The 11,336-nt window shown below is 35.1% G+C and overlaps 1 pseudogene; it reads right to left on the bottom strand.

Moving 5' to 3' along the window:
- Positions 1–3,361: 3,361 nt before the first annotated feature.
- On the bottom strand, positions 3,362–4,913 carry LOC121391924 (annotated as a pseudogene).
- Positions 4,914–11,336: the final 6,423 nt, after the last annotated feature.

The raw sequence follows: 11,336 nt of genomic DNA, 5'->3' as shown, positions 1-11,336 counted from the left end.
CCTCCTTTGTTGGTAAAGCAGCTGCTGCGACCCATTTTGTGAAATGATCACTAATTGTTAAAATATATCGATTTCCTGATTGCGACACAGGCGACAATGGTCTAATTCCGATGTGGTACAGGGGGAATGAAATTGGTATAGGGTGTAGCTTTGGTCTTGTAGTTGTCAACTTGTCTCTCTTTCTTGACACATCATCACATGCAAATACCTACAGTAAATCACAGTACAACTTATAATTAAGAAAAATACATCACTTACAACTTGTTTCACACTTTCACGACTCTGTCCATGTAAGTCTCTCAATAACTCTACTATAGGTCTTTTTTTCACCAAGATGTCTAGACATGTTAGGTCAGCATGGCAACAACGCACAATTTGTAACTTTTTCAGTCTTTGATCATACATACCTCTTCCACTAAAAACAGAAACAGTATCATAAATTATTGTAAGACAGTAAAAAAAGAAATTGAGAAAATAATACAAACTTGTCCTGGCTTCTTCTCATAGTACATTTCTCCTTCTCTCAATGCTAGTTTGCCAGCCTTTTTCTTAGTGCTTCTCTTCCTGTTAGCAGAACAATTTCAGTCAGGTTTCCCATCTTCTCTCTGCTGTGACATTGCTTTCTCGACACTTCGAAAACTTCCCCGGGTGGCTAAAGCTCTCCATTTAAGTACACACAACCTTAGAAGTGATAAAACGATTTGTATGTGTCGAATTCCACTTCTCTTTACCAGTCTGAGATCCCTGGGTCAAAATATTGCAAGGAGGAATTAATTTTGCAGACTTTTCGTTGCAAAATTGATCTTAGGTCCAAATTTTGCACCCGAACCCAAATTTTTCGTGACATCCACCTACTGCTGGGTAAGTTACCACATTATAAAAGAAGAACAATTAAATACATTAAATATGTCATAATTTAGTCACAATAGTACCAGATAATCCTAAAACAAGACTGGGTTCTCCACTGAATGTTACTATTACCACTATTACCTATTACACAGGTATTATAGGTTTACTGTCCATTCTGGAGTTAATAATTGTAAGATTATAGGAACAGACTCTACTAGGTGAACCTTGTGGTGTTATTGCTATCAGTAATGTCTCACCATTTAACACCTGATACACCTTTGATAGTGGGAGCAAAGGACGAGTTTCCATCACAACCTAATACCACTTCATATTGATTATTGAATCACTGTCAGCAGTACTGTTACATACTCTAACAATACGAAGTTCATCATACCAGTACCACTAATTGTATCTTTTCACAGTATAGTTTAATAAGTATATCTAGACGGGTAGAAACCACCATGATACCCATTATATATTAAAAGTTGAAAATGTCATTGATCCTTTAACTCTTGATAAAGAGGGGAGTATTAAGGTCACCACTGTTATTAGGAAGAGTGCAATTAATAGGAAATTTTCATTATTGTGAATTACTGAAAAATTTCTTATTATTTGTCAATCAAACACATAATCACACACTCTAAGAGTTTAGACCACTAGAAGGACAATTGTTTGTTACTATCAATAGGAGCCAATTATACTAATAATTTTAATATTTGAGATGGACCATCATTACAAGATATTTTGCAGAGATAATAACACCTCATTGTTGACTGAAGCCTTGTAAAGTATGGTGTGCTCTTCTCTGATGTCAAAGATGCTGCCCATTTCATTCTTGACTATGTCTTTCTTTGTAATCAATATACCCCTCCAATATGTCCTCAAGGACATTATTAATGTACACCTTAAAATATACACTGTATGCCTCAGTTGTATTGGAGTTAGAATCAATGACTTACCAGTTATGTGCTCTATGATTTGTTTGAAATTTTTTATCCTTAATAAACAAAAAGTCATATTATATCTTAACAGTTAGCTAGTATATATTTAATCAATCCTTCATGATGTAACATTCTAATTTATCCTAGAAAAGTTAGCACTTCTAAATGTACCTCTCTCAGGAAATTTGTACTTCTTGTGAATAAATTGAAGATGCTAATTTCTCTGTCTATTTGAAATTACAGTCAGATAAAAATAATAATGATATATTTTTAAGTATTTTGATACTGGTTTATCCACAATGAGTTTACTTATAATTATTAATAATACCCTAGAAATTTCTAAGATGTTAAATCTGTCATATAATTGTGAGTATAATCCTGTAATTATAGTGTATTAGCACATAACATTTAAGCTATCATTTACAATATATTGACCTTCAAATACATAATATACACATACAAAACTGAAAATAACTTGAGGTCAAACTACAAAGTATTTTCTTCACATGATCACTGTAGTCATGTATACATACTCTAGTTAGTATGAAGTGTGTATGTTTCAATATTAAATCCAAAGAGGGTGATGTTAAATTGCCTTCTCAATGTACATGTACAAAATATATTGTCATGGGAGTCACTGCATGTCCTGTCTTCCTCTATAGAATTCTAATTATGTATTTAAATATTTAAATTTGTATAGATATGGTGCTGTGATAAATTAAAATGAATTATTATAGATCTGTAGTACTAAGTCAATGTAGGGTTGCCTGTAATCTCAACAGTCCTTGTAGGTTTCTTTGAGATGCTAAAGGTTACAGATAGAAATTAAATGTCTAATGAGGATTCCTCTCTTTATATAGTTATCTTTTCTGAAGACCTTTCTGATTACAATACATATCTACCCTGTACAAGTAACACACAAGTTTATCTCACAATCATATTCTCATAATAAATCATTACAGACAAGAGCAATCACATGTACAGCAATACTAATGACAGGCATACATTATATAGCATAGCAATCACAATGACACATAGTAGTAATAAGTACACTTGTTGTGCAAACATAAAATTATAACCATATGCAAATAATAATACTAAAAGACCAGAGCAAAAAACAATAATATTATTAATAAGTCCTAGTTGTTTTGTAGTGTCTTATCACTAAAACTCACTTTCAGTTTGGTCTTTACGAGACTCGTCTGCATGATAGCGTGCAGCTCTAGGAGTATAAGTATATTGAGGAAGTTGAGAGAGTAAAATTTTATCATTAGCTTCCAACCAGCTTTGAAGGCATTCACAACACGAATCTAAAAGTGAGTGAGTGAGAAGATTTTTTTAAAATTCACACATACTTGTGCTCGAAGACGGTTAAGTGACTTGATCCACAAGAGACTGCTCTGTTATCATCAACCTCCCAATCATGTCATCATCGTCATCATCTAAAGTTAGAAAGTAGCATTCAAATAAATAAAAGCACTATTCCTCACATTTGACCTAATTAAGCCAAAAGGCATGATCTTATTTATCATCTACTCTACATGATAAGAGTACCTTGCTGTTCTTCTTCTCTAATTTTCCAAGTGGAAAAGTGAGTGAGAGACGCGGGAATTCTTCAACGGAATCGTTGTGATTATTTGACCCCAAACTAACTCCAGTGATCCAAGGAATAAACACCACAGCCACAGATCAGGAGTGAGGTGAGTTTGTTTTGAAAACACGTGTGTTCAATTCAGGTACTTCAACCCAGAGAATTTGAAGAATAACTTGCAGGCTCACAATACCAATAAAGATATAGTTAGTGTGGATGTTAGTGAAGACATTCCGTTCCCCATGGACCTTACGAGCATTACATTCATTAAAAATTTGCATGAAAACAAGTATTAAAGATGATTGTGAAATGTTCTGTAGGCTCTGCAAAAGTCCAGATCCATCTTCAATATCAAAAAGAGTGGGTCCAGCAAACAAAAGAGTAATGAGAGTAATCAACTGATAAACAGAGTGACCTAATATTAAAAAGCCACATACACGAGATATTAGCTTCTTCTTTCCCGTAAGGTTTTCTCTTCAAGAGCTCATCAGTTGGAGGCTCAGTGGCAGAGCAAGACTTCCAAATGTATCCATAACAAGATTCACCCGAGAGAGTTGGATAACACAAGGGGCGTGTCTCCTATTGAAAAAGAGCACCACAAGTACGAGACTAACGGCCACTAATTGACAGTAAGTTGAAATTGTAGGAACTTAGCGATAGCAATCATAAACATTACGACCCCATTTAACAGCTTTAACGATAACTGGCAAAATTATCATCAGTTAAATGATATCGCATGCTTCTTTTGCAACATCAGTACCAGCAATACCCTATAGGGAATGGACAGAGCACCTAACATATGTTAAAAGCAAAATAAAACCTGTGCTATATTCCTCCTACTTTTAACAATTACCCTTTGAGTATAATATAGTAATGTATTACGGGAGGTGTTTATTTTTAACAAAACAAACTTGAACTCACCATAGCAAATCCAACATCAGCACATTTTAGGCAGGACCATCGTTAGTACCATCTCCAGTTACAGCCACAACTTCTCTGTTCTTGTTGATGCGAGAGTTAATAATTCCATTTACAAAAGGGAGTGTTTGTCTTGAGGAAGAAGAACGAGCAAGAACTCGAAGTCGAGGCCACACTCTGTTTAGAACCTCTTGGTTGACCTATACCATTAAACAAAATGATTAAGTGTCAATGTTTGTCAACAGTTGAGCACCAAGACATTTTAGAAAATAAGTAATTTCCACATTGAAACCCAAACAAAAAACATTTTAGAATGCAATGTAATGGTTCATTAGATCAATCGAAATCAACTATGAACTATACTAGACAGTCATATGACTGTTTAGAGTATACAGCACATGCACAAATGACAAACCATTTCTTCACCTTTTTCATCAACAGTCATAACTTTCTTTCTAAAAGCTGGTCCCTCTACAACAAGAAAATTTTTATTCCCTTTAGGAATTTGATACCACATTTCTCAGCAATACTCCTAGCTGTCTCTCAATTATCACCGGTTACCATACGGACAGTAATACCAGCCTTCTGACATATCACGAATACTTTCAAGGTACCTACAACAGACAAAAAAATGATTTACATATATGTATCAATACTTTATATTAATTAACATTGTTATATCAATAGGATAGTTGTACTGTTAATACTCACTTCATCTCTGACTGGATCCTCATACCTACTATACAAAACACAAGTTAGATTAGAAACAACAATAATCTTCATCATCCCAATCAAAGTCAACATTTTCTTCACTAATATCTGGCTCCTCAAGCGATTGAGCCATTGGCTGAATTTCTGCTTCAGAAAATATCCCTAAAATGGATAAATCCTCATACCCAATCCAATAAAACTGGGAATGAGTCTATCTTACCTATATGCTAAGCAAAATTGTACGCAGAGCATTGGAAGCCATATTACGGACAACAGAGGACCTTATGTCTTGTTGCATTTCTTCCGTCAATGGAACAACCTGGATGTGTAGGATAGAACCATAACAATATATGGGTTGTGGTCTAGTCTTACAGTGCCATTAGCAGTTCATAAGGTGAGTGCATTTACTGAGGATAATTCTGATGCTCCTTTTTGGAGGAGGCGATAGCCTTTGTTTATCTGGTAATGGTATGACCGTACTCATGCTTTTACGTTTAGAATTGAAAGTAAAATTGTTTAATAAATGTATCCTTAGGGATGGTTATCACGAATTAGGTATCATAGTGGGATACCAACTCAATCAAATAGGACCTGTGGGTGTGGTTAAAAATAAAGACAATCACACACATATTTTGCCATAGTCAATGACCATGGATGTAAAGGAAATAATGGAATATTATCATTTACCATAAAGAGTTACAGACTTATTAGAACAAGGTGTAATCTAACTTTTCTACTTTACATAGCATACTAACCAAGTAGAGCACATTCTGTAGAGTTTCCAACTTGATTCTCACTAAACTTTCTCCACCTTCACCATGTAAGAGAGCTATAATGATAAAGATATAAATAGACTCTCTACATTCAGTAACACTAGAGTCTCTGACGTATATCAACTTCCATAAGAGAGTCGTCTATTTGTGTCACATGGTCTGGTGGTCGGTTTCTTCCTCCCGTCTCTTCTTGTTTGTCTCCACATTAGTGTTTTTCTTTTGACACCACCCCGTATATTTCTTCCAAAACTACTATCATCACATTCTCCTCCTTCATCCGGCTAGATGGAAAGAGAAAAAAAATCATTTTTGGATAATTAATAACTAAAAAAAAGAAAAGTTATACAGAAGGACATTAAATTATAAAAAAGTTGGCAATTTCCTCGTGTACATCTTGCTTAATCCTAAGACTTTAAGTTACACAAGGCAAACCTATTAAGTTTCACGGACAGGTGGTTAGTCTTCAAATACAGTTTTTCTTTAGTAAAGTTAATGTTTAGTCTTAAAGTCTTAAAGTACCTTGAGGGAAGACCCTTTGTAGTTTGAATAGTTAGCCACTGTTAAGTAAGCAAGAGTATTCTGTTAAGGACTTCTACGGCAAGTGAGGAAAGTCATCAGAGTGGTGGGATTTTTTACCATTGTATCCTCATTTGAGCAATATAAGCCATGTCGACAACTCATTCTGTTTGTAGACTTATGTGTCCCGTGTTTACAGAACATCAAGACTGGGGGGATACAAGTAGCATTACCCATAGTTTCACACAAAGGCAGTGCAAATGACACGACGTGCAAATACAAGATTGTTATCTTTAGCATTTCTTGACAGAGAAGGCTAATGCAATAGTAACAGCTAATGGTAAGCCTTCAGTATAGCAACAACCAACAAGTCAGACCATTTATGAAAATCTGCGAAATGAGGACCATCAGTACCCCCTCCATCCACTCCCCTCGATAACCATATTTGGTTTTTTCAATACTGAATTTGAGGACTGGTCACAACAATGGAAATTATTGCAGCTGACCTACCAAAATAGCATTTGGAAGAGCAAGTTTGTGTAAGTTTCTTTTGTAAAAAACACTTCAGGTGAGGAATGTTTCAGCCTAAGAAGCAAATTAAATAAGCCCATTATATAATCATTATCATATATATTTTGTAATAATTATTTGCATGCATAATATAGTCTTACAAACCAAGAATTAAAATATACAGACAAGCTAGAGTAAACGACCTTTTTATGATTAAACTAGTAATCAAGTAAGGTTATGTTTAGGAGTAACAGTACTTCACAATGGAATTCTAATAATTCTGGAAAACCACTACTTCTAAACAATATTACACACAATGAATTAATTATACCTTTATAACATGACAACATAAACACTCTAAGGTCCACAATCAGGAAGAAACATACTTTTTTTGTTAATTTTGCTTTTGTTTTTCTTTTTTTTCCCGTCTCTGATACACTGATTTTGGATTGAACTTAATGAGACAAGTCGTATCATCATCCACATCTTCATCATCTTCATCATCTATTTCTTTGTTTGTCTTCTTCCATCTGTGTAGGAATCACCTAAAAGATCAGTAAGATCAGCAGGATCAGTAAGTAGTGATCTTCTAATTTCATTTAAGACATTCTTGTTAGAACAGATCATATATTGATCGTTTCTATTTGTAAATTGTGTTATACAAATACTTACATGAACTTTAGTTTTCACATCCTCTTCACCATCAGAAGAAAACTCTCTTGATCTTTTACAGGTTCTCGATGTCGTCTTATCCTTGACCACACTTTTCGAAATGTACCAACCAAAAGACCTACAAACTAACCAGTCTATGCCTCTAACTTAGTTACATTACTTACCTGGTTTTTCCCTCAGAGTGCTTAGCCATTAAACTAAAGGATAATACCTGTTGTGAATGGGCTCCTACAGCTATCACTAACATTGTACCAGTTCCTTCCATTACCTAATTGTAGAGAGTAGACTGCAATCATGGAACAGTTACATTATTACAAGACTCCATTTCACAGTACTTCTTACAACAGCTGTATGTCAAAATGAAATATCTCAATCTCAAAATACAAGCATTGGTTTTAAGCTCTGTAAGACCGGATAGGAGATTAATTTTGAGGCTTACACCAAACCATGGTAGTATAGTAAGCATAACAGTTTGAATTATCTCAAAAACATCCTGTGTTATACTACTGACACACACATCAATAGGAAAAATGACAAATTGCTACTCAGGATTAGCACTTACAAGAGGAGAATACATTGACAATACAAGTCCAATGAGTATATTAATATGTATACAAACTATATAACACTACTAGTTGATTCACAGCAAAACTGGTTTATGGTATGTATTTTAATGGTCATGTGTACACTATGACAGGAAATGCCATAAAAGGGGACTGATACCAATAGAGGAAATGTACATGAACATGTGAATCAGGTCAAAGACATTAAGCAGTCAAATAACGCTTCACCTATCAAACATCATTACATGGTAAACACTAAAGTCACACATCTGATATCCTTAATTTATCACATACTCACTATCAATACTTTATCACATTAACATTTCCTTGAATTCGGGTGGTCCATACCTGTGTTTTCCTGCATACATGAAAGGTCATCTTTTTCAGTTTCTTACCGAATGTTCTCAGTTTCTTCCGTGAGAGAAGACTCTGACACGCTACATCATTGCTTGTATTAAGAGACCATCACAAGGAAAGGTGTTGCCATATTTGAATTCTAATACATCGCCTACAAACAATTTCGGCTGCTGCAAACTCACTCCTTACACCATCACGTAACAAAGTGTATCTATTAAAAACAAAGTAAAAGGAAGATTTAAATGTATTAGTATAAATTTAAAATTCTTGTGATGAGAGATAAAATGGATGTTGGTACATGGGGATAATGGGGCAGAGGAAATTTTCCCTTAATAATTAATAATATTTACAAGGCCTCTCACTGATTTGATAAAAGGTATACATTAAAAATATCTTCCAACATCTTAAGATACTTACTTTTAATCACTATGATGCTATGGTAGAGACCAGCCAAGGTCCACCTACAACTACCAATATTAATAACAGGACAGTGAGTATGAAGGTCAAATGATAACTCACTTTGATGTGCTTTCCTAGTTTTTTTTGCAGATTCTCGAAATTGTTGTTCCCCCCCCCAGTATAATCATTAATAGCTGTTACCAAGACAACAATAGCAACGGCCATCAAAATGGCAAATCCAATCTACCCAAGCAGTTGGTCTATCATGATCTCAGAACCAATTAGATTAAGAATGATTGACAAGATCCCACAGCTATAGAAGGTAAAGAATACAAGAAGTGAAAGCAACAATATGGAAAATTAAAGTCAATAGTTGAAAAGACAGTTTTTGTATATTAAATAATGTTAGTAAACTTACTGACTAATAGAATCAGCAAGGGACTTTGTCATTAAGATCATCTAGCATTAAGGCTAAAAACGATTTTGGTGGGATGGGTTCAATGTAATTGACCACCAAACTCTTTCTTTCTAGCTTGAAGTTATGTCTCATTAGATGAGAGCCCTTCCTTGAAATTTGAATGCAAAAGGGCCTCTATCTCAACCACACCTCCTATTGGTCTACTTTTTTTTAGTACCACGCTTATCCCCAAAGTCCATTATTTGGGTTAGTTGAATCTGTGATAGGCCAATTTGGTTGAAGACATTTTTCAGCCATCATTAAAAATGACCTCGAGATGTGTTTACTACGCCCTTCAATGATATATGGAATGTGAGAATTCGACAACACCTCTCCTTGAGAGCCTGCTTACCTCTCAAAATCGTTGCTATGAGCTTAGGAGCAATAATTAGAACAATGTGAGAAAGAGATAGCTATGAAATATATATTCTGCTGCTCAGAGGAACTACTCGGGTTTTCCCTCTCCTTGACTTCGATTTTCACGTGGACAAAGTGGCCGTTAAGAGTGTAACTCCGTGAGAGATGCTTATGAAGATCACACTCTCTGTACAGGAAATAGCTTGGTAAACTATGAATGTCAGTACTTCTTCAGTTAATTGGCTACACATAGGGATTGTACTTCCTTTTACGCCACATCTCTTGTGATTTAGTTATAGGTTCAAACACAGGAAATCTGTGGCATAATTAGCGTGATCTCGCCAGGTACAGACACCGCACACACAATAAATAATGGTTGCTTTTCATGTAACAAGGTTACCCACACTAAACTTAGTAACAACTATTATAATTATGTTACTATGCTTGGCATTTAGGGTACATGGAACAAGTGTCCTGTAAATGTTTACACAACATAAACAACCACAAATAATGCAGTAAATAATTATAATGAAGAAAGAGAAATACAAAAGATATCAGTACTCATAATTAAGTAAAGAAAAGGTTATTTAAATACAACATTATCATAACAGTAGACTGGGTAATGAAAGGTGACATCATGGCTACAAAATGAAAAAGTGGAAAGTGAAAAGGGCAGCCTATGAGAACTCCATTCCATCATTTAACAAGTGTAATATGTTATCAGTGTACTTGTAGTAGCTGAATAAGAAGGAGTAAATGTATTATTAGGATGTAAACAGGTGGACATTATCCCACACGTGGTCTCTTAGGCAATCCTCACTACATTGAAGAACAATACAAACTTAATGTGCAAACACACCACGCACATGTCACTTACACTGGAGGGGAGGAAGCTGGTCGTTTAGCAACAGCGGCAGCTGCTTTGTCAGCAGGTTTGGGATCTTGTAGCCACCTTACTTGAGTAGCGGGGCCATAACTAAAGAGAAATATTCTTACATGATTCAAGATAAATGACACTGCATAGAATATGGTAAAATTGATATAGTGAGGTGGGTGTGGCCGTCAAAGCAATGTTCTCATCACTTTTCTCAGCTAAATGTTGTTTGCCAATTGTGGCACTAGTAACTGAAGATATCTCTCTGACAACATTAGGATGAGATATGTTGTTGGCCAAATTGAACAGTAAATCTGATATAGTGCCATTTTCCATTAGTACAGTTAAAGTACTAATAGTGTATAGTCTCATGGTTTACTTTCTGTAATGCACTTGAATGGCATAATAATATTATTTATTACATTTACTGAACAAGTTACATTATGGGCAAACTGTAGTACTAAATAATTTTACCTTTGTCATTCTTGGCAGCAATACGGAAAATAATAGCATGGTTTTAGATGTCATGTCAATGTGAGCTGGAAACTTAATTGAGCATGAGATACAACACAAGAACTACCAGGACAACAATATACACTGCAATAAAATAATAGTGAACGTGTTTTTCAAATCACAAAATCTTACCGTGCAAAAGCCATAGTACCTGGCTGACCTGCAGCTTGTGGCTTGAGACCGAGATACACAGAGCAGAGGATCGGAAATAGCCCAGCAGAATTTGCAGGAGGGTTCCCACGATAAATGAGCTCCCTCAGAACTCTGAGAGAGATACTGAGTTAACAAACCATATATATATGTATTGAAAATACTTTGCTTATTGCGGAGGCCGA

Source organism: Gigantopelta aegis, unplaced genomic scaffold, assembly GCF_016097555.1.
Source record: "Gigantopelta aegis isolate Gae_Host unplaced genomic scaffold, Gae_host_genome ctg3111_pilon_pilon, whole genome shotgun sequence".
Lineage (NCBI taxonomy): Eukaryota > Metazoa > Mollusca > Gastropoda > Neomphalida > Peltospiridae > Gigantopelta > Gigantopelta aegis.
The sequence above is the reverse complement of the archived record's forward strand: the minus strand, read 5'-3'. Positions and strand labels throughout refer to the sequence as shown.